This window comes from Rhinolophus sinicus, linkage group LG05 (genome assembly GCF_036562045.2).
Source record: "Rhinolophus sinicus isolate RSC01 linkage group LG05, ASM3656204v1, whole genome shotgun sequence".
NCBI classification, from domain to species: Eukaryota; Metazoa; Chordata; class Mammalia; order Chiroptera; family Rhinolophidae; genus Rhinolophus; species Rhinolophus sinicus.
The window spans coordinates 5,854,587-5,878,457 of record NC_133755.1 but is presented as its reverse complement, the minus strand read 5'-3'; the positions used below and the strand labels follow the sequence as shown (position 1 = coordinate 5,878,457).

The 23,871-nt window shown below is 51.1% G+C and overlaps 1 protein-coding gene across 6 annotated transcripts in view; it reads right to left on the bottom strand.

The window, feature by feature from the left end:
• The window catches only part of HPCAL1 (hippocalcin like 1), an 89,640-nt gene that overhangs the window by 12,720 nt on the left and 53,049 nt on the right, over positions 1-23,871 (bottom strand). For 2 of the 6 annotated variants that reach the window (XM_019748600.2, XM_019748668.2), the window contains 2 exons: positions 8,262-8,348; positions 1,186-1,316 (listed from right to left, as the gene is read on the bottom strand). The gene's annotated coding sequence lies outside the window, so the exon portion shown is untranslated. Of the gene's footprint in view, positions 1-1,185; positions 1,317-8,261; positions 8,349-14,172; positions 14,461-23,871 lie in introns of all 6 variants that reach the window. The other 4 variants (XM_074331685.1, XM_019748747.2, XM_074331683.1 and 1 more) reach the window with 3 other exon arrangements.

The window sequence follows — 23,871 nt, the reverse complement described above, 5'->3', positions numbered from 1 at the left end:
GTTCCTCACTTGTTGGCCAAGCGACACCATGGACCGCTGCCCTAGGGGAAGGAGGGACAGGACCCCTCAGGGAGACAAAGGGCTCGTCTCTACTAGCAAGACGTCTCCTGGGGAGTCTGTGGCTTCTAACCGGTTCGGGTCCATTGAAATGGGCATGTAGAGTCCTGTGTGTGCAGGGGCCAGTTCCCTGAAGGAGGGGAACTGCACATACTGAAGGAGAGGTCTGGGCTTGTCCAGAGCAACCACCAACGTTCCAAGGAGGCTGGGTGGGTCGAGCCCATGCAGGACAGGGCAGCTCCCAGTGGGCCTGTGACACACGTGCACACACACACACACCGCACATACCACACCACACGCACCACACACACACCATGACCGCTTCCTCTGCACTGGTGTGGGATGGATTGTCGGAAAGCCTCAACCCTGCGTCTGGCTCCCAGTGGGAGAGACCCCAGGTCTGGCCAGGGGTGCTCTCAGGGTGAAGGCCTTGCCACCACATCAGTATGTGAAACGACTCAGATTTCATTCCTGGGAATTTTCTATTCTTAGAGAAACTAGCGTGGGCCATGTTTACCATTCATTCATTCCTATCACAGCTGTTTTATACACTTATTAAACTTGCACAGATATTTTATGCACTAGGACCTAAAGATGTAAAAGGGCAACGCTGTGGGCCTAACATGAAGGAAGGCATGTCGGAGCCCGAGCTCTGCTGGAGTAGGGGTGGGGGCGGTGGGGTCACGCACAGCGTGGCTGGGACGGCTGGCACAGGGGACACAGGGTGGGCAGGGCCAGCCTCTGGACTTTAACCTGGGGACGCAGGGAGCCCCAACAGCATCTCAGCTTCAATGACTCGCAGGCCCAAGTTTCTGGGGAGACCACCAGCAGCCGGTGCCTCGTGCCTGCTACACAGCTCTAGGCCTGTTACCTCCCCGGGACCCTTTGAGCAAGGACGGGACTAACAGTGTAGCAGTGTGGACCGTCGTCACAGGTCAGTAACAGATAGAGTAGCAAATGTACGAAGCAGGGGCAGCCAAGGGGAAGAGGAAAAATGCCATCAAACCCTGGGGATTCCAAATTGTACACCTGAAATCTATGTAGCTTTACTAACAATTGTCACCCCAATAAACTTTAATTAAAAAAACAAACAAACAAAAAAAACACTTTAGGAATTCGGATAATTACCTGAAGGGCAGTTCAAATTTGTCAAGTCTTCGTCAAAAAGTGCCGCGAGGCCTTTTGAGCCACTCTGTTGCTTGCCCCGCTCCTATCTCTTTGGAGTGCACTTTCTCTTCCAATAAGCTGCTCTTTCACCACTGTAAAAAAAAAAAAAAATAGTGCCTCTAAATTGTTTTGCAGGTACAGGGGAAGGACTGGCCCACAGAGCGCTGGGAGGTAGATGAGGGGGTGTTTGCAGAGGCTGTTATTAGCACATCTGTCATTCTACCTTCAGAACGGAGTCGGAGGTCTGGGCCATTCTGGGCCAGTCACATGGCTCACAGCTTTGCTTTCCGTCTCTGTAAGCTATGACTTTGGCATGTTCAAGCCCTACAATCTGTCTTTGAGGTTGCCCCAGTGGAGGCTTCCACAGTCAGAGTTCGCTCACTTAACTGGAATATATGTCTCTCCCCTTAGGTTCCCGGGAGGCAGATTCACTCACTTAGCTCTTTCCCCAAGAGACAGTTAGAAAGCTAAACTTTTGCCAGGTTCCTGCTTGAGTGATGACTAAATTTTCAATTCGTGGGCCCCAAGTGAACCATTGCCAAACTCTGATTTCATGTGCCCCAAATGAATGAGGTTGGCCGCATTCTAAGATGTCTTGGATGGAAACTGTCTGTAAGAAATGTCACGATAGGCTTTAGGCTTAAGAGGTGTTTTCAGACACGCATTGCCCGCTAGGTTCTGTGTCGCAGACAGTCGGCTCCGTCCGCAGGGCAAGGTCCAGTCCGTGAGCAGCTACTGCCCCCCCGCGGAGCTCCTGGAGGGAGGGCTGGTGCCAAATGCCTGTCTGGTGTCTGATGGCTCAGCACACCAATCCAAACAGGTTTTTGTTTTTTTACACTTGGATGAAAACTTCCAGTGAATCACTTCATATGCTATTTGATTCATGTTTAATGTCTTTGGGAAGAAATAAAAACAGTAAGTCATCCTCAATAAAAAGTGGCATCAGCTGGGCTATAATGCCAGGCACACGAATGGTCACCTGCCAACTACCCCTTGGGGGCCTCAGCAGCTACAGCCTTCAGTTGTCGTTAGAGTGTGTTTATAATCAGGAGTGAAGACAGCTCGTAAAAGCTGCCTTTTGTCATTTTTTAAACATCACAACACCAGAAGCCATAGATTCTGCAGGGAGAGTTGGGGCCAATACACAAACTCACACACAGAAAGTGTCAATCAGCATTAACCGAGCATGTACTGAGTGAAAATCTCAGTGCTGCATGTTGGGAACACACAAAAGTGTAAGATGCCCATCTCCTACCCCCCACTTGCTCATCTCCTCCAGTGACACTGATCTTCTGGCTGCTCCTTACCACCTCAGGCACACTCTGCCACCGGCCCTTTGCACTGGCTGCTCCTCAGATATAAAATTGCTTCCTTGAAGCGCTTACAGTCTAGTTCAGAAGGCAAGGCATGAACTGCCTCTTGTCTACACCGAGTTAGTTCCTGCACCAATCCAGGCATGGTGCTTGGATACTGGGTGGCAGAAGAGGGAACACAGGAGGGTAGCATTCTAAGACAAGCTGACAGACTCCAACTTTCAGGCTGGGGCCCAGGGTCCCTCCTGACCCTTTCCCCCAAGGACATAGAGCTGAGTTCCATGAACCCAGGGCTCGGCTGGGAACAATCCCATAACCAAGTAGACCAGAGCCTGAAACACAGAAAGGACATGATAATTGATGACAGGAAGGACGCCCCGGAAGGAGAAAGAGAAGGCCTGGCTGATGGGGCACTCCCTCCAGACAACCCCCAGCTCTTCCAAGGCTTTACAGGGGACCTGTGGCCCCTGGAGCACTGTCCAGTGTGCCCTTGAGAACCTACCTTCCTCGCTGCCCCACTCACATCTCCAAATTTTCCATCAGAGACTTCGTGACCCAGGTAGTGTCTAACTTCGGAAAAAGAGCCAGTTTTCTGGAGACCCTCTGAGGTCCTACAGCCCACAGAGCAAACATTTATTCATTGAGCATCTTCCCAGTTGAGTACTTTTGAGCTAAAAATTTGCACATGAGGCCTGACAAGTGCAAGAATATTCAAGGGGTCAACAGGACAGAAAATGTGGAATCTGGGCTGTCCCGGAAATCTGGGCTGTGTGCCTGGGACGGTGCTGGCTGCTTTGGGAAATGAGAAGGGTCAGTGTGGATTTAGTGAGGGGCCGGCGACATGGAGGACGAGAGCCCGAGTGGGCTCAGACCTGGCCCGGGAGCCCTGACACAGGCAGGCGCCAGCAAGCAGCAAGACCTCGGGGACATGGCTGGATCATTCCCTCCTTCATTGTGGAGCTTCCCTCTGTCCCCACTGGGCACTGAGCAAAGACTGACTGACAGTGAAGGCACCCCCTTTACCTCTGCTCTTCATCTCCCCAGCCAGGTGGTGAGCCCAGGCTGGGTCTTGCTCACATGAGACCCACACAGCACCTCACGCACAAACGTCCCCAGAGCAGAAGCTCAGGGATGCCCGAGGGCAGTCCTGCAGAAGGGCCAGGACAATAATTTCCGTCCCCACTGATTCTACAGTGGATGGGATGCCAAGTCAAGTCGTGTGTGCCTACTGTGTGTGGGTGTGTGTACGCACATGCGCGTGCTTGCATGCGTGTTTGCCCTCAATGCGTGCCATGCAGATCTGCCCTGTGGTTGAGGGAAGCCCACAGGAAGTGATATTGCAAAGTGACCCCAAGTCACTCTAAAAATAACCCTCAACTTACAATATAGGAAAGGATTTCCCCTTTCCTCGTGCCCTGCCTCAAACCACAGCAGTTTCCACTTAGCAGACTACTTCCAGAAGGCCAGGTAGAGGGCTCTCTGAGGGGCTCATCTAGGATCTGCAGACTAGTCAACACTTTGGGGGGCCGCCAGCCTGATATCCAGAGGGGAGGTTAGCTGAGGTCATACTCTCCTGGCCCCTTCTCCTGCAGAACCCCAAATCCCCATGCCCCTGTTAATCTAACATCTTCCAGAAGAGTTGCGGTGAAACAAATCTCTATGAGCAACCATTATCTTTGAAATGTGGAAGGAAGGGTCACTGTTTAAAGGACCTGGTAGGTCCATTGTGTAGTGCGATCTGGGCTGCACTGAGCTGCTGCTTATCACCTGTTTTCCTCGTTGGGTTAGTGTTTTGAGTGTCCTGCCCCTCAGATATGATCCAACTGTTGGGCCCATTTCCTATCCCCCGCTTGCTCGTCCCCTCCAGTGACACTGATCTTCTGGCTGCTCCTTACTACCTCAGGCACACTCTGCCACCGGCCCTTTGCACTGGCTGCTCCTCAGATATAAAATTGCTTCTTTGCCTCCTTAAGGTTTTTGCTCAGGGAACTTCTCAGTGAGGCCTTCCCTGAGTACTCTATACAACACTGAAGCCCCAACACATATTCTTTATACCCCTTTCCTACTTCATTTTCTCTACATATTTTATTGAGTTCATTGTCTCTCTTTCCCCAACTAGAATGCAAGGTTCCCGGGACCAGGCTTTATTCTGGCTTATTCTCCACTGGAAGCCGGAGCCTGGAAGCTTCCCGGCACAGAGTGTGTACTCAGTAAACATTTGTTGAGTCAATGAATGCATGATTGCTGGGAGGAAGCTGGGACCCATAGCCTGAGCACACAGGTGCCTCCTCTGCAGTGCCTGGGGTCAAGGTGGGCAGAAATGGAGGATGCGAGAACACACCCTGCTGTCCATCACCAAGCAGGGAGGGGCAGCGAGCGAGCAGGGGTCCTACCATTTACCATCACCTGACCCAGGACATCCATGGCCAAGGAAGTTCATATGCTAGAAGTACCATCTGCTTCCCAGAGTTCCTCATTTCTTGGGGGTGGGGGTGGGGGTGGGGGTGGGGAGGGGTTACTGAGTGTTTGCTGTGTGTGTACTGAAATACCCAGGGGGCCTCAGGATGGGAAGAGACACCACAGACCACCTCTTCTGCCCATTTTGGACCCCTCCACCTACTCCAGCATCCTGACACCTGGCTACCAGCCTCAGCAGGACCCCACCTGGCCAGGTGCCTCTCCTGTGCACCTGTGTCAGCCCATGTGCCAGCATCTGGGCCATGGGCATGCAGGTGATGTCCAGGTAACACAGAGCCCGGTTTTCTCCCTCCCCTTTCTCAGCTCCAGCAGGGCTGGTGGAAGGAGATCAGATTACAGTTGACCCTTGAACAACATGGGTTTGAACGGTACGGGTCCACTTACACGCATATTTTTTTTCCAATAAACACACAGTTGGCTCAACGTATCCCTGGGTTTCACATTCCTGTTTTCAACCAACTGTGGATTGAAAACAGTGTTTGTTTTTTTATTAGTTTCAGGCGTACAGCATAGTTTGCTCTGCGGTTGGGAATCGTGGATGCGGAGAGCCGATTGTACGCATCAATCCACACCATTTTATGTAAGGGACTTGAGCATCTGCAGATTTGGCTATCCACAGGGCGGAGGGAGGAGGAGGGTCCTGGAAGCAATCCCCTGTGGATACTGAGGGATGACTGTAGTTAAGTTTTGGGAGAGTCAAAAGTTATACATCAATTTTTGACTGTGCAGTGGGTTGGTGTCCCTAACACCAAGTTGGTCAAGGGTCAACTGTAGTGAAAGCCGCACCTTCCACATGACGTGGGTCTGTTTCCTTTGGGGAGAAAAGCCAGGAGACCTAACACTAAGCTGTCCCGGAGGCAGAGGCCCCCACCTGGATCTCTGGTCCCAACCTGGCCAGCACTTTCACAAAGATGAGCAGGAGACAGAGAAGGAGGGACCTGTGGTGGGAGAAACACCCCTCCCTCAGGAAGACCGAGGCAGAAGGCACAGCCCCACCATCCAAGCAAGAGAGACAGGAAAGTACCACCCCGGGGAGGTGGCTTCCTGGGGGACAGTCTACAGGGAGGAGAGCACTGGGCCCTGGAAGTGCCATCTGTGCCATCTGTGAGGGTGTGACAGCAACTACACCCAGGGTCTGCTGGGCGCCTGTCCACTGACCTGTGGAGCCTCACATCTGTTGGGGGTCCTTAACTGGAACTGGCAACTGGCATCTGTCCTCCCCCTCGTTGTCCCCAGACACACCAGCTGTCATGCCGGTCACCCGGCAACCTGGGAGATTAAGGTGGTGACACCTCAACAGGTTCTGGAGCCAAATCTCAGCCTCATGGCTGAGCGCTAAAAGGTGATTCCTTCTGGGTGGGAAAATGAGAATTAGAAAGAGGTGTCCTCTGCTTCTGAGGTCTAGAAAATTCCAGATCTTCTGTGAGGGCTCCTGGGCTGGGCTGAGACCCCAAGGGCCCTTCCTCCAAGCCCTGCATTGGCTGCCTCCTCCCCAGCTCACATCCCTGGCCTCAGATACAGCCACAGTACTGAGGGCGGGCAGGGCAGGTGACCAAAAATGGTCATTGTAACGATTACTGGATGACTGGGAGGAGAAAGAGAAGGTGTGGGCCCCGCCCCCCATCCTCTGCCCCAGGCACCACAATGGAAACCTTATTCTCAGCTCTAATCTTACATCCACCCTGGAGAGGGAGGCGTGATTAAACCTCTTCTGGATGAGAGCTGGGGGAGGGTGTTAAGTGGCCCAGTGAGATCAGAATGCACAAATCCAAGGTCAGAGGCCTTTCTCCCACCCATGACCTACATCCTCCCTTGGGAAGGGAACTGAACTCAGCTCAAGAAGAGACACCATGGCGGCTGGATTCTCCGCCCGCACGGTCTTGTTCATACAGCCAGCAGCGATGAGGGTCACAAAGGAGCCCTACAGAGTGCCTCTAAAGGACAGAGGACAGGCTGTCAGCTCAGCCCCAGGGTGAGGAGGGCTTTGAGGAAGGATGACACCCGAGCTCAGTCATATGGGACAGACGAGAGTGGGCCGGTCTAATGAAGGGAACGGGGCCCAGGCAGAAGGCCCAGCTGAGCAAAGGCCCGGGCGCTGGATGACACAGTCAGGCATTACTACACTTTGCTTTCACTGGAGCCTCCCTTGAACCCAAAGCAGGCAGGGGCTTGAGATGGGGCCAGGAGACTGGTGGATTCAAGCAGACCACGGGCTTGGAGGTCATGCTAATTACTTTGGACTTGAATAGCCTGGCAGCAGGGCTCCAGGTTTGGGGCCCAGGCCTAGTTAGGGCCTTGCCATAATGGAGGGTGATGGGGCTACAGGTGAGAAAGAGGTTCCTTGGGTCAGTCTTTTGGGCAGACAGGAAAGTCAGCACACTAGTGGGGCTAGAGAAAAAACTGGGGGTCTGGGGTGTTTGAACCCATGCTTTCAGAGCTAGGGAGGGGAGGCAAGGGGAGGGACAGGCTGGGGAGGGAGGCTTAGCCCTGGGACCCTGGCACCTCTAGAAGAATGGGGAATCTTGGTGGAGGGGACACAGGAGTAGGATACAGGACACCAGAGGTTTTTCTTAGAGGTCGGAGGCGCACCTACTTCCCACCTGTAACCAGGTTCCAACAGGAGCCACTACAGGGCACTTCATCCCTGCAGGTCCTGGTTTGGGGATGAAGGGGAGTTTATTCATCCAGAAGGGGACCCCCAAGAATCCCGTGGGAGGGGCCCAGGGTCACAGGGATGAGGGCTGGGGACACTGGGACCTCCAACCACACTCACTCCCCACAGCAACTCTTTCTCTTTTAGGGGGGTGGTGAGGGGCCTGGGAGATGGGAGCTTTCAGGGACGGGAGCGGGGCTGGGAGGGGAATGATGAGAAACAGAAAGCGTCCCCTCTGCCCTCCTCCCGTGGCGTCCTTCTCAAAGTGCACCCTTTATACTTCTGATGTCCTATTCTCCTCACTGGACACATCCGAAAACCAAAGCACCCAAGGTCGAATGATTCACCCAGACAGGGCTGACCAATGAGAGAACTGAGGTTACTCTGGTGCCTGGGTGGGTCTTTTCATCCACCAGCTCAGTTTCCTGACCCATCCCATGGGGTACTGGGCAGACTGTCTCCCTACTCTCAGTCTTCCCCGCTCTTTCCACTGAGCTGGGTCAAGTCTCCACAAGCTGGCATTGGGGCAGAACCCCATAGAGTTGTAGAGACCCCCTGCCCCCAGACCCATCTGGCTTCCCGGAGTAACTTACCTAAGACCAAGTGGAGGCGGAGACAGAACAGGGATGAGGACTTCCAGGGGCGGGTTGCCGTCCTTGTCTGGGCCACTAGACCACGCCCTGGAAGAGAGGACCAATAGTCACACGGGGTGTGAACACCCAGCCCCAGGGCCTGCTGCCTTTCTCTCCAGTTGCTTCCATGTACCTGTGTGTGTCGGGGGAGACCACAGCTTATGTGAGTCCCACGCTAAGCACAGAAAACCCTGGCTCCTGGCCTTGGTCCAGCAGGGCAGGGCAGGGGCCATGACATGTGCACCCCCTGCACCAGGAGGGAGGGAAGGCCACCAGTACTGACGGGAGAAGCCCCCCAGTGAGATGCTGGCCGCCCCTCGGGTGAGGTGTGACCTGTGGTCTCTGTGGTCTGCAACCTGGGTTTAAGTGCTGGCAGCATCACTGAGTCACTGCGGCCTGTCACACCACTGCCTGTGGCCTTCCTAACTCTCCAACCCATAGGGTCACTGTAAGGGCCACATGGGGGCTTCACAACAAGACCTGGCACAGGGCAGGCCTTCAGGAGTGTCCACAGCCAAGCTCCGGCCCCTGCATGACCAGACGGTCACAAGGCATCATAAGCAACATGATCAGTGACCAGCTCAGTGACAGGTGAAAGCATCTGCAGCCACATGGACACCTTCTCTCACAGCCCATCCATCTCACCGAGACAACATCACTCTTACTAGGAAAGCACTGGGTAGTGGGCAGAGCAGAGAAACTCTGGTCCCAGGTGTGCCTCTGCTCTCCACCATTCAGTTTCCCCATCTGTGACAAAGGGGTGAGCTGAATCCCCTGGGAGGCTGGGCCAGCTCTGACACCAGGAGAGCCCATCATTCTTGAGGGCTTGAAGGCTCTGTCTTGCAAGCTGCCTGGGAACAGTCCATTAACTCGAATTGCAAATTTCCTCCTGGCTCTATCTCTAAGCCACAGGGGCTCCAGGGCCACCAGCTTTCCTGTGACAGATAAAGATTATAGTCATTGCTGGAGACGGAATCAAGTAGCAGAAGTCATTATGCAGAAATAATTATGTTGAGCTATGTCTGGTTGCTCCTGATTTCTGTCTAGCAATTGTCATACAAATAGTCACGCCTCTTCTCCAGGAGAGAAGCTGCGGAGGCCTGGGTGATTCAAACAGACCTGCTGAGCACAATTCTATGGCTCCAAATCCTCCAGCCAGGTGGGGCATCGGCATCCTGGGGTAAGGCCCTCTGTGACATCCCTTCCCTGAGCCCTTGGGAAGGAGGAGATGTAGAAGACAAAGCCCCTGGGAGGGGGCACACTCCCAAACTCACCCACATGCGCCCACTGGACCCACCTTCAAAGCCCAATTCATGTCACTTTCTCCGTGGGGCGCTTCCTGACACCCCGACCTCCCAGCCCTTTGTTCATGTTAGCCCTAAGGCACCTCCCTCCCTTAGGTTTGGGGTCTCTGGGGAGTGACTTGGGCAGTGACCAGCTCTGATTCATTCTGGTACTTCTGCTCCTAGCACAGAGCAGGGCCTCGGGAGAGCAGCGAGGGGGAGAGAAGAAAGGGCTGTACGGTCGGACTCCCCAGGCTCAAATTCTGGCTCTACTATTTCCGAGCTGTGTGACCCTGGACCATTATTTAACTTCCTAGTATGTAAAATGGAGGTAATAACCCTATCTAGTTCATCAAGTTCTTGTAAAGATTAAATGAGCTAATGCCTAAAAAAAGATGCTTGGCACATAGGAAGAACTCAGTACATGTCAGCAGTGACTGAAAGAGCAAAGACAGGCCTTGAAAACATGCTTGTAAGAATGTAAGCCAACTAGAAAAATACAAACTACTGAAACTAACTCAAGAAGAAATAGACAATCTGAAATAAAGGAATACAGTTGACGCTTAAACAACACAGGTGTTAGGGATACTGACCCCATGCACTCGAAAACCTGTGTATAACTTTGACTCCCCCAAAACTTAACTACTGACAGCCCACTGTTGACCAGAAGCCTTACCAATAACAAAAATAGCTGATTAACATGTATTTTGCATGTTATACATATTGTATATTGCATTCTTACAATAAAGTAAGCTAGAGAAGAGAAAATGTTATTAAGAAAATCATAAGGAAGAGAAAATACATTTCCATACTGTACCATAAGTTTATATCGTCTGTTTACAGGATCAGTAAGATTGCAGGATATAAGATCAGTATAGAAAACTCAATTGTATTTCTATACACTTGCAATGAAATTAAGAAAATAATTCCATTAGCAATCGAATCAAATAATAAAATACTTAGGAATAAATTTAACAAAAGAAGTATAACACTTACACTCTCTGAAAACTACAAAACACTGTTGAAAAAATTTTTTTAAGATCTAATTAATTTGGAAAATATCCCATGTTCATGGATCAGAAGACTTACCATTGTTAGGATGGCAATATTCCCCAAACTATAGATTCCCTAATCTATAGATTCAATGCATTTCCCAGCTTACTCCTTTGTAGAAATTGACAAGCTGATTTTAAGATTCATAGGGAACGGCGGAGGGCCCAGAACAGCCAAAACAATCTAGAAAAAGAGCAAAGTAGGATTCACACCTCTCAATTTCAAAACTTACTACAAGCGATATTAATCAAGACAGGGTGATACAAGCAAAAGAATAGATATATAGATCAGTGAAATAGAATTGAGAATCCAGAAATAAACCCACACATCTATGGTCAACTGATTTTCAACAAGTGTGCCAAAACCATCCAACGGGGAAAGAATATTTTCTCAACAAATGCTGTTGGGTCAACTGGATAACTACATGCAAAAGAATGAAGCTGGACCCTCACCTCACAACATATACAAAAATTAACTCAAAATGGATCAGAGACCTAAATGTAAGAGCTAAAACTGTAAAACTCTCAGAAGAAAACATAGAGGTAAACCTTTTTTTTTTAAAGGAGGGCACAGCTCACAGTGGCCCATGCAGGGAGGGATTGAACCGGCAACCCTGGTGCTACCAGCACCATGCTCTAACCAACTGAGCTAACAGCCACCCCCAGAGGTAAATCTTCAAGATCTTGGAGTTGGCAAAAGATTCTTAGGTATTACGCCAAAAGCCAAACGACCAAAGAAAAGATAGATAAATGGGACTTTATTGACATTTAAAACATGTACTTCAAAGGACACAATCAAGAATATGAAAACACAACCCACAAAGTGAGTAAAAATATTTGCAAATCATGTATCTGATAAGGGACTTGTATCTAGACTACATAAAGGACACTCACAACTCAATAGAAAGACAAATAACGCAACTAAAAATGGGCAAAGGACTTGAATAGACATTTTTCCAAAGAAGATATGCAAAAGGCCAACAAATACATGAAAAGATGTTCAACATCATTAGTTACTAGAGAAATGCAAATGAAAAGCACAATGAGACACCACTGCACACCTACTAAGATTTCTAGAAAAAGTCAGATTAATGCAAGTGTCGGTGAGGATTTGGAGAAATTGGACCCCTCATATACTGCTGTTGGGAATGTAAGTGATGTGACCACTTTGGAAAACAGTCCTCAAAAGATCAAACATATAGTTATCGTATCACCCAGAAACGCAAGAGAAATGAAAAAATATGTCCACACAAAAACCGTACACAATGTTCATAGCAACTTTATTCACAAAAACCAAGAGGTGGAAACAACCCAAATGTCCATCAACAGGTGAATGGATACACAAAATGTGACGTAGTCATACAATGGAATATTATTCAGCCACAGGAAGAAGTGAAGCAGTGACACAGGCTACAACAGAGAGGAGCCTTGAACACATTACGCTAAGAGAAGAAGCCAAACACAAAAGGACAAGCACTGCATGGTTCCATTACATAAAATGTCCAGAATAGGAAATCTAAAAGACAGAAAGCAGATTAGTGGTTTCTTAGGGCTGTGGGGAGGGGGAGAGGGGACTCGGAGGTGACAGCTAAAGGGCATGGGGTTTCCTTTGGGGATAATAGAAATAGTCTAAAATCGACTGTAGTGATGGGTGCACTTATGTGTGATGCACTGAAAACCATTGCGTGGTATGCTTTGAGTGAATTGTATGGTATGTGAATTACGTCTCATTAACGTTGTGTTTTTAAAAAAGGAGTCTCAGCCAATGTCCTTACACTTCTTGACAGAAGGGCAAAGAGCCGGTCACAGGAGCAGAGAGGCAAACCGCAGGGTTCCCCAGTGCTGTCACCAGGGGCATACGGGCCTCAGCTCTCAACACCCCAGCTGACCACGAGAACCTGGCAGCCTCCAATCCAGGGGCGTGGCTGAGTGCCTGACCTGAGTGGAAGGTGCAGGGACACTGGCCCCACTTTTGAGGAGCCCACAGCCCAGTGGGGTACTCTCCGGTGTGTGCCAGATGTCAGGGGTGGGCAGTCAGACACAAGCTGTAGGTGTCTCTCTGCATTCAAGGGGGTGATCCAATCTACCGGGGCGGGGGACAGTCCCTCAGGATATATGCTCAGTCTGGTCCGTAAGGACATTCCGTTGAACTCACAGCTCAGTTCCTGAAATGGCCCAGACAGCCAGGTTACCACCTAAATAGTTACCGTTCTAGTGCCATATCTGGGGTCAGTTCCTCCTGTAGAGGCCCAGGCCGGGAGAGGCTCATTGTCCCTCATCTTTGCTGGCCAGCCCTTGAGAAAGGCAGCTGGAAAAGCGTCTTCTCGGCTGGACACGTGGCGCCCACACGGACTATCCTGCCTGCTCACACCAGGACAGATGTGTGCTCGAGAGATGACCAATTCTTTTAATATATCCTGAAACCCAACTTAATTAGGAAGCAAAGTGCCTGAGGGCAAAAATATAGTGGGGTCTGGAGTCAAAGACAGATGGTTTGGGGATTCTGACTACTTCTGAGGTGACTGTGGTTTTAGGATGACTCATCCACTACGGTCCCCACATAACGAGGACAGTTGCTTGCAGAATACTTTCACACACAGATGTTTTGCACAACAACTACTCTTCGTAGTGGCACTTTCTACCCAATTCAAGAACTGAGTTAGAGGGGGCTATGTGTCAGCAGGAGTGGGGCCCAATCTGGGAACAGCCACAAGACACACTGTGGACGCCAAGAAATGTAGCTGAGACCACCGGGCTGCAAGCTTCCCAAAAGGGGGCAGGTCTGGAAAGTACACCCAGGGCAACAGCGAACCAACCGGAGCCCTGCGTGGCCATGACCATCACCCTCGGTCACCTGGAGCATTGGGCGCTGGCCGCCACATTTCTGACTTCCAGGCAGTGGGCGCGTCTTACTGTAACTCCCACATCCACTCCCATTATTAGCGTATTTGAGCTCTCCTCACAAAACCAAGGAACCTACCACCTCCAACCACTTTGAGAAACTGTTTAGCGTATTTACTAAAGATGACTACCCCTCCTGCCATGAAACTGGAATTCGACTCCTTGCTCTGTCCCCAACAGAAAAATGTTTCCTTTCCACGAAAGACACGTGGCTGCATGGTTGGTAGTAGCCCCACTGGGAACTATCCCAGTGTCCATCTGCAACAGATGGAGAGACTGCAGTGTGTCCATACAACGAAGACCACAGAGAAATCAGAATGAACCTCTACTACACGCAACACGCGTGACTGTCCAAACATAATGCTGAGTGAAGCGGCCGGACCCAAAAGGTTATATACTGTGTAGTTCCATTTATGAAAACAGGCAAAATGAAGGCGGTGATTTGAAGCAAGACAGTGGCTACCCTTGGTGGGGGGTAATGACTTAGCAGGGGTCATGGGAGGGCTCCTGGGTGCTGGGTACACAGGTCTGCTCACTTTGTGAGAATGTAACAAGTTGTACACTTATAACCTGTGCACTTTAATGCATGCAAGTTAGACTTCATAAAAAGTTAAAGGAAGAAAGCAAAGCACTCACTGCAGTTCCTGTATCCATCCCCTGCCCCGGCTGTGCCCCACCCAGGCTGAGGACCGGTGGCAAGGCGTTCACATTTTATTTTAAGCACAATTGTTGTAGAAGAACATTGAAAACCAGACAGGGCTACGCGATCCAGACTCCCCTGGAATGCAGCCTGCACATCAACAGGCCGGAAGCCGGCGTCCAGGGCCTGGGGGAGTAAGGCAAGTTCCCTCCGAAGCCACTGGCTCAGTCGCTGACAAAGCGCGCAGAGCTGGGCTGCCTATCTGTGATGCAGGAATAAGTCATCTGAAAAACACAAATAAATTATTCATTCCCCACAAATGAGCAGCCTCTGGATTCCTGCACCAGCCAGCGCATCACAAACACCCAAAGCCTCAGTGAATCCCATTAGCAGCACGGAACAGAGGTCAGACACCGGATTTCGCTGTCACCCCGTGATCTGCCCACACTGTTTTCCATCCTGTGTTGCGAGTGAAATCAATGTAGCATCAAGTGGAAAATCACAGCCAGCCTGGCCAGCCCGGGAAACACAGGGCTCCAGCACACGACGCATGTGCCCACAAGGACGCGGTTCCCAGGAGCCGCCTTTCACCCACAGCCTCCCGAGGGGTCTGGGTCATGTTCCCAGTCAGGGACACAAGCCTGGAGCCCACCAATTGCCAGAACGCAGATTCCTGGGCCCAGATGACCTCCGGGGCTCAGAGCAGTGCATTTCGGAAAAGCGCCTGGAGCTAAGGCCACCAGGAGGAAAGGCTCAGGTCCCAGGGTCACCCCCCCCCCCCCCATCAATCACAGCACAGCTGGCCTGGCACCTCAGGCAGCCCGAGGTCAGGGTCTTGGCCTCTGGGGCCCCAGGTGCTCCAGGGGCTTTTTGGGAGAATGACAGGAAAAGAACGTTTGCAAAGCAACTTGCACACACGAGCTCAGCAGGGCTGCTCGAGCAGGGTTTTGCATAGTCTCTCAGAGTCTCCACTTAGCTCGTACATGTCTTTGATGCCAGTCTGTTCTGCTCACTTCACAACTGAGAAGAAAAGCCGGGGAGGTTTTTCAAAGAGTGCCAAGCGCTAGCCCTCCAACAGGCTACTTCCTCTCCTGAGAACCTCGGTCCCTTCAGATCCCAGCGCACACCCTCCCTCGGGGATGGCCCCAAACTCCCAGCCCCTCACTTTTACAGCACTGCATGGCTGCCCTTCATCGCACTGTGCTGGGACTCCTGATTTGTGCCTCGCGCCCCACAAGGGGAGTGACAGCAGAGGGGACGGGTCTTACCCAGGGCCCAGCTGACCACTTGGCACAGAGCAGCACGGTCAGCGAGGGGGAGGAAACGCTGAGCAGGTGAGTCAATGCAAACCATGCTGCTGGTGTTTAACTGAGACTCAGCTTCCTTCTTGCAGAGTCGTCCCATGTGACACGAGGGGGCGGGCTTTGTCCTCCATCCCTGTCCTTCCAGTAGGGGTCTTCTGCCAGAACAACACTTGCAGGCTTCCAGCCTCTCGCATGCTCCTTTCTGACCCAACTGAAGAAGGAAATGACCTTCCAGCCTGGCTGCCCGCTCTCTCCTCTGCCCCCTGAGAGTGGAGCTCGGCAGTTGCTCAGCTGTCTGGCTCTGATTGTGAGCAAGTAGCAGAAAGCTGATTCTGGCCATAGGGCGGGCCTGCCCATCCAGAACTACCAGCAAAAAGGCACACGCTTGCGCACACGTGTGTGTATATGTGTGTGTATGCACATGTACACACACATAACTTAGTGGTTCTCCATGGGGGGTGCTTTGCTCCCCTGGAACGTTTGGCCGTGTCTGGAGACATTCTGGTTTATCACAACTAGGGTCGAGGGGTCATCTCTTGGCATCTAATGGGTGGGGGCTGAGGAGGCTGCTAAGGAAGCATCCACAGTGCACGGATCGCCCTCCCACCCCAACAAAGAATGCAGCCCCTAACTTCAACAGTGCCGAGGGTGAGCGACCCTCACATAAACCCTTTCTTGCCCTGTGTCATCTCTTAAGTTTACCTCTCAGCTGGTGACAGAAGCTAGTGGCAAGGGGAGGGCTGATGGAAGCTCACCCCATTCTCAAGTAAAGGGTCCCAGTCCTGAGAGGGTACAGTGCTTCCCGCTCACCTGGTGCTCTGGAACGTCTTACACAGGACGCCCCGCACGCCACAGGCTTTGCTTAAACAAGGAGGGACTCTAGGCAACTGAGTTTCAAGTGTTCAGGAAGAGTGTCCAGGGCTCTGCGGTATGGCCAGCGGAAAAAGGCGGCTGGTGTTTTGTGGAGACCACAGGTGGTGGGGGCAGGGGGACAGTGTTTTAGGAAGCCCAGCCCTCAGGGTAGCAATTTGCAGGTGGCCTTTTACTTATGAGCCCTGTTTTCTTTAAGATCACACAGGACAAGGTCTTTTCTGCAGGCCGAAGTCTCAGATGTTCTATTGGTTTTGGTGGCACAGGGAACCTCGGCAGAAGTTTATACAGAGGATGGTAGGACACCCCAAGTTGTTCAGAGGAAAGGCAGGCAGACAAATACAGTCCCTTAGTCCAAAAGATCAGAGTCCACACCCGATGCCAGACCATGAGGGGGCTGGAACGATCCACCAGTGTCCATTACAGTCTAGAGAGAGCATCACGTCACTTTGTCACTTAATCCTCCCTACGTGGAAACCCAGGTCCAGAAAGGTAGGAGATTTAAGGAAGTTACCAGATGGGAAAGGAGATTGGAGGTCACTGGGCAAGACTTCTGCTGGGGCTCAGCTGACTCATGCCTGGCTTGTAGTTCAAAGCACATTAAATCCTTAAGGAATCCTTTAAGAGTCCTTAGGCAGCTCCTTGCTTCAGTCCAGGGCTTACCTGGTATGGCACAGTACCTCCCAGGTGGGACCCACCTCAGGGGCACCTGGACAGTTCAGACGGAGGGCAGCAGGCCTCCAGTTCTGCTCACTTGCCCCCACAAGGTCTTGGGGGCTGCCTCTGTCCTGCACACGCACTGACCCAGTTGACCCAGGCCAACCAAGATGCCCAGTGGTTCCCACATTCGACCCTTCTCGTCGGGGGAAAGGGCTGGTCTTTGAGCTAAAATGGAAGTCTCATTTATGCAGCCTTTTCTTATTCAAAATGCATTTATGTGCCAGGCATAGTCCTATGTGTTATAGATGTAATAGTGAACACAAACAACTCCTGTTTTCAAGGATCTCACATAAGAGCCCCAGGAGATGACAGGGCAAAGTGACACAGGATGTTGGGGGGGTGGGCAGTTAGCACTAAGAGGCCTACAGTCCTACCCAAGGATCTGGGAAGGCTTCTAGGAGGAGGTAACATCTAAACAGAGACCTGAAGGATGAACAAGAGCCATGTAAAGAGAAAGAGAGAGAGGAAAAACAAAAACAAAAAAATGTGGAGAGGTTAAGTGTAGGAAGCAGCCTTGCCAGGGACTTCCCAAGAAGCAACCTCACCCAGCCAAGAGCAGGCACTCCAGTGAGGCACCACAGAGGCGGGTGGGCAGCTGCGGTCAGCACCCCCAGCTCCTACATGAAAGGTACCTAATCAGTTCACAGCCGGGGCCTTCGACCAGCTGCCTTCAAGCTTGTCCCAGCAGAGCTGGTCTGGATGGAAAAAGCCCAGGGGCCCGTCATATTAACATGCAAACAGCAAACACCCATCCACCCCCACCCTGCCCACAGCTGTACCCCTGCGTGAACACTCTCTGATTCTCATGGCCGGTGTGCCCACTAAGAGGGCAGGCTGAAACTGGGGCTTTTCCGCCGACCTGCCCACACCCCTCTCGTCATCCCCCAACCAGACCTCGTGCACGTCCTGACTGAGAGCTGGATTTTTTTTTAAATCGCAAATTTACCATGGAAAAGGGAAAAGCAGCCCCAGAGTTGCACAACCAGCTCTCATACACCTCTTCAGAGCTGTAGGCACTTGTGCAATTAAAACTGTGCAGGGATTTCCAAGGTGATGACAATTCCTGTCTGGACCTCCAGGTGGACGGGGGCAGGGAGTCCACCTTCCCTTACAGGAGGCACACCTGGGCCCAAAGGACCCGCAGCCAGGTCCCACCAATTGCAGCTCAGGGGCTGCAGTAGAGTCTGCGTGGACCAAGTGCAGAAGAGCTGCTGGTCCGCGTGTGTGCACCAGCCTCCATCTTTGGTTTTCTTCTGCAACCTGTACGCTCATAAATGAACAACTGTACTTAAAGTGCAGCACCTGCCTTCAACCCTGTTAGATTTCATCTTATTTTCAGTTCATCACTTCAACCTACCAGAGGTTCTGGAATTTAAGAGCTCTCCAGTTTTTTTATCTTCAGTCAACCTGACATACATGCCACTCATATAAACTGGTGGACAAAAATGCTGTCACGGTCAGGGCAAAGCCACATGACACCTATGGAGATGCCCAGGGGCAGCCGTCATTCCATTACTCATGCCTTTGGGGTCGGGTCATCCGACGGGCTCTGCTGCCACCCATCTAACACTGCTCAGCTCCCGTCGCCAGAGGCTCTGGTCTGCTCTGCTGAACTTTCTGCTGAACTTGAAGGGCTAGCTCCACAGCTCTCCGCCAACAGCCCAGCACGCCAAGAAAGGAGGCCCGGCGTGTGTGCCCTGGCGTATGGCCACCCATCACCACCTCCCCTTCAAAGTAACGCCCACAAGTCACACCACGGTCATCTTCATGCTTTTTCTGAGAAACGCACAGTGAAGGACGTTTTACAAACAGAAAGAGGGAGGCAGGGTTTTGGGGAAATGACTTCAAATCCAGTCTCTGGAGTGATGCATTTGCTCAGGTGGGCAATCGCAGCCTCGAACACGCTCCCAGCAGATGGAAGCAGAGTGGTTGGGTGGGCGGCCACTTCTGCCCTGATATCCCTGCAAGGTTGCTAGGGGCATAAGGATCCCCTCCCATGGACAGAGAAGGCTGGATTGAATCATGTCCAAGTCCAAAGCCTTCAGTGACTTGCCATTAAAAGATAAGTTTACAGGCCGGCTTGGTGGCTCAGGCGGTTAGAGCTCCACGCTCCTAACTCCGAAGGCTGCCGGTTCGAGTCCCACATGGCCCAGTGGGCTCTCAACCACAAGGTTGCCGGTTCAACTCCTCAAGTCCCGCAAGGGATGGTGGGCAGTGCCCCCTGCAACTAAGATTGAACACGGCACCTTGAGCTGAGCTGCCGCTGAGCTCCTGGATGGCTCAGTTGGTTGGAGAGCGTCCTCTCAACAACAAAGTTTGCCAGTTCGATTCCTCGAGTCCCGCAAGGGATGGTGGGCTGCACCCCCTGCAACTAGCAATGGCAACTGGACCTGGAGCTGAGCTGCACCCTCCACAACTAAGACTAAAAGGACAACAACTTGAAGCTGAACGGCACCCTCCACAACTAAGATTGAAAGGACAACTTGACTTGGAAAAACGTCCAGGAAATACAAACTGTTCCCCAATAAAGTCCTGTTCCCCTTCCCCAGTAAAATCTTTAAAAAAAAGTTAAGTTTACAAACCCCTTCTTTAATGGAAAATGGGATATGATACTAAAAGGAAAAGTGGGATGTGAAATGAATATGCTGGCAGTGACTACACGCCTCCACATCTGTTCACATCTCTGTAAAGAAATCCTGGTGGGAAGAAAGGGCCCCAGATGTCAGCTGTGATTTCCCTGAACCGTAGGACTATGGATTATACTTGCTGTCTTCTCTTCTGTATTTTTCACCTTTTTGACAATGAGCATTTAACATACAAAACCAGACCAAAACTATTTTGAAGGTCATGCTTCTTCACAGGTGCTCATTGGACAGCAATCTCACCCAGCCCCTCACCACAGTGCCTTCTAGAAAGACCAAGCGCCCAACAGCAGGGTGTTCATTAAATAAACTATAGCTCACGCCCAGGAATGAAGCACTGCCAAAGCCAAACAACACCAGGCCACCAAGGGTGACTTTAATAAAATGGGAAAAAACGTATTCAATAAGTTATTATGTTAAACTGGTTACATCGCAGTACGGAAAAGATATCGTCTCATTATGGTAAACAAATAAAATACGTATTTTGTGATGTTCATGAGACTAGAAAGCTCAGACGGTGTGATGTGGGGATGCCCTGCCTGGCTAGGTGACTATTTCCTCAGTCAGATTTTGAGGCTTTCCCAAATTGTTCTCTCTGCTGTTCCTTGAGCCTGCCAGGCCCAGCTCCACCTTAGGTCATGCACTGGCTCTGCCTGGACCGCTGTCCCCGGCAACGGACCCCATGCTTTGCTCAGATATCACCATCTTAATACAGTCTGCCGCCACCGACTCATCTAAAACTGTAAGACACTCCCTCTCACATCCCCACTCCCCGTGATCCCGCTCGAGTTCTGCCATGGCGTGTAGCTCCTAACACGTGCTATAATTCGCTGGCATATCACGTTTCTTATTGGTCCCCCCACTAAATGTGAGTTCCTTGAGACAGGAGGTTTGTTATTTTACTTTTCAGGCGGATCCCCAGAGCCTAAAACAGTGCCCGGCACATAGCAGACACTCAATAAACACCTGTTGAATGATAATTTGACATGTACAACTTTGGTAATAAGGAAAAATTCAACAGCAAAACATTTAAATATTGTTTTTTTCTTCATCCAGATTGGGCATATTTCTCTTTGATGTTAGACCTGGGTATTTTCATATGCTTTGTCTGCCATTAAGAAGTCAAGTTCTTGGGGTGGCCGGATGGCTTACAGCACGAGCTCTGAACAACAGGGTTTCCAGTTCGATTCCCACATGGACCAGTGAGCTGTACCTTCCACAACTAGACTGAAGACAACGAGCTGCCGCTGAGCTTCCGGAGGGGCGGCCGGATGGCTCAGCTGGTTAGAGCATCAGCTCTTAACAACAAGGTTGCCAGTGCAATTCCCACATGGGAGGCTGGGCTGCGCCCCCTGCAACTAAAGATTGAAAACGGCGACTGGACTTGGAGCTGAGCTGCGCCCTCCACAACTAGATTGAAGGGCAACAACGTGGGGCTGATGGGCCCTGGAGAAACACACTGTTCCCCAATATTCCCCAAGAAAATTTGAAGAAAAAAAAAAAAAAAAAATGAGTCGTCCTTGAAGGTATAATTTATATACAATAAAATTCACTCATTTTAGGTATACAGTTCAGTGGCTTTTGACAAATATCTACTGTTGCATAACCACCTACATAACATTTTCAGCACAAGAATGGGATTTTTGAAAAATGTATGTTAGTAAGTGGTCATGGCTAATATACTTCTCTTCACCTACTCTCTTGGTTATTTTATTAATTGATAGTTTTTCAATTGATTTTTTCCTGATACAAAAAAAAAGGGGCAAACACAGAGATGTTCACCATCCACAGGCCTCAGTTTGTAGCTAGAATCATCCAAATTATCAAAATGACGTAGGCTGAATAAAAGGTAACAAAAGAGCTCAAAAAAAAAAAAAAAAAAAAGGGCAGAAATGGAGCCAACACTTACTGGGTATCAACCATGGGTAAGGCGCTGTCTTAGAGATTCTGGGTTTTTTATTTCTCCTCCAACTCTTGGAGGGAGGAACTGACCCCCTCACACTGTCCCCACTGTACATGTGAGCAAACTACAATCTGGAAGTGAACTAAGTTGCCCAAAGTCACACAGCTGCTAAAAGGAAGATCTGGGGCTTAAACCCAGGTCAATTCTGACTTCAGAATTCACGTTCATCCCAAAGGATAACAACAGAGCGAATGTAATACCCACGAATAATGACATAGTTGGTGTAATTTGGGTCCTTACTTCCGAGTCTTGCCTGACAGCTTTGTCTTGAGTTTCCCAATGAAATCGGAGTGTTCACATTCCCTCTGCCCACTTTGCTTTTGTATTTTCTTTTTCACCTCGATGAGAAAAGCCCCCGAGACCCCCTCAGTCCCAGGCCGAGAAGCAGAGTATCCAGGCCAGAGAGGTTCCTTGTCAATACAGTCCTGCCTGGTGAATTCTACAGAAGAACAAAGAGTCGCTAAATCAAAACGGTTTTCCAACAGTAGAGAAGGAAGAATGCCATGTATGAAGGCACATCTCCAGGACTATGTACCTGTTCAGGGGCGCCCTGGGGTAGGAGACACACAAACGTCACCTCCTGTGCTGGGATTATGGGTAGGAGTTCTCTCCTCTCTCCCCACCTCTTTGTTCTTTTTTGGTTTTCTAACTTTTCTTCCCAAAAGATGCTGACCAGGGAAGAGACCCCAGATTTCCCTCTGGGCTCAGGTCATCCGCTCTTCAGCAACCAGCCCATGGACTTCTTCCATTACACCGACACCTGCTTCTTCCTCCCGGGCCTCCTCCATCCTCCCATTCAGTATTTTCAGGCATCTATCTATCTGTGTGGTAAAGAAGGCCAACCAAGTCCCCGTCCCATGGACGTCCATCCTCCACCAGAGAGGAAGACACAGGCCATCAACCAATCACACGCAAATAAACAAAGGAATTGCAGACTATGGTCCATGCCCGGGAGGATGGGGTTAGGACACCACCCCGATCCCATGGAGGAGAAATGTCTACCACCTCCTCTCTCTGCCCAAAGCCTCCCACACTCACACCCAGCTCTGTTCCCGGCCCTTCTCAGACCCACACAGTCAAGGGCATTCTCTCCCTTTCCACCCAGCACCGCCTTGCCCCAACACCCACTCCTGCCTCTACTTGAACGCTTGTCCCGTGCTTTGTCTTTGAATTAGACACCTGTGTCTCTCCCTGCACATTCTTAGAGGGCAGCCCTGGTTAAAAGTCGCGCCTCCCCCACACCAGGCTGGCAGGCAGCGGTCACCATAACTTCCTCAGTTCAAACCGTGCCTCCTGTCCAGATTGTCAGCTCCCTGAGGGCAAGACAGGGCTCTCTATCTCTGCATCCTGTGCTGCATGGAACTGTGAAGAGAAACAGCTCCTTACTGCAGCCTTAAAGACCGCAAGAACGACCGGTGTGGGGTCACGATTTGGCACGTAATGTAGGTGCCAATATTGCAATGGAAACAAGACCAGAAGGAAATACGAGTGAAGCGCTTGCGTTGGGAGGCCACAGTCGGAGATCTCTTGTTTTGCCCTGTATTTTGCCGGCTTTCTGATATAATGTTATATAATTCTTCTAATTAAATTAAGTGTTTTAACGGTGCGTTGTCCCCTGGGCTCTGGCATTCTGCCCCACTGCCCGAAGGACATGGCCCAGCAGCTCGGGGAGAAGATCCAGGTCATCCTGAAAGAAGGAAGGAGGCCGTGCACCCCTGGGGAAAGGGCAGGCTAGCTACCTCAGCCCTGTCGCCCTGAGCTCCTGGGGCAGCCAGTCAGGAGACTCAAGGGTTTGACAACCTATCCAGGCTGAACTTTCCTGGAGGCCCAAGGAGAAACCACAGCTCTCAAGGCTAAATTGCGTTAGAAAGTCAACTCTGCAGGAGCCCAGGTGAGGCGGGGGTGGGGTAGGTGGACGAGGAGTTCCCACGGGCCCTCTGGTTCGAAGGTTCCACCCAGATAAGCTCCCTGGGGACAAAATGGGGAGGTCCCAAGTGTAGGGTGTGGGCCTCCCATGGAGTGAGGATGCCACAAATCTGGAGGGTGGTCCTGCTGGGCCAGGCCAGGGCTCCCAGCTTGCCCAGGGGCCTAGACATGCCCAGGTGGGAGGCCTTCCTGCTTCCAGAAGGACAGAAGGCCAGGTGGGAGGAGAGTCCACTTCTCAAGGCCGGTGGGGGGATCTCAGCGAGAAAGGGG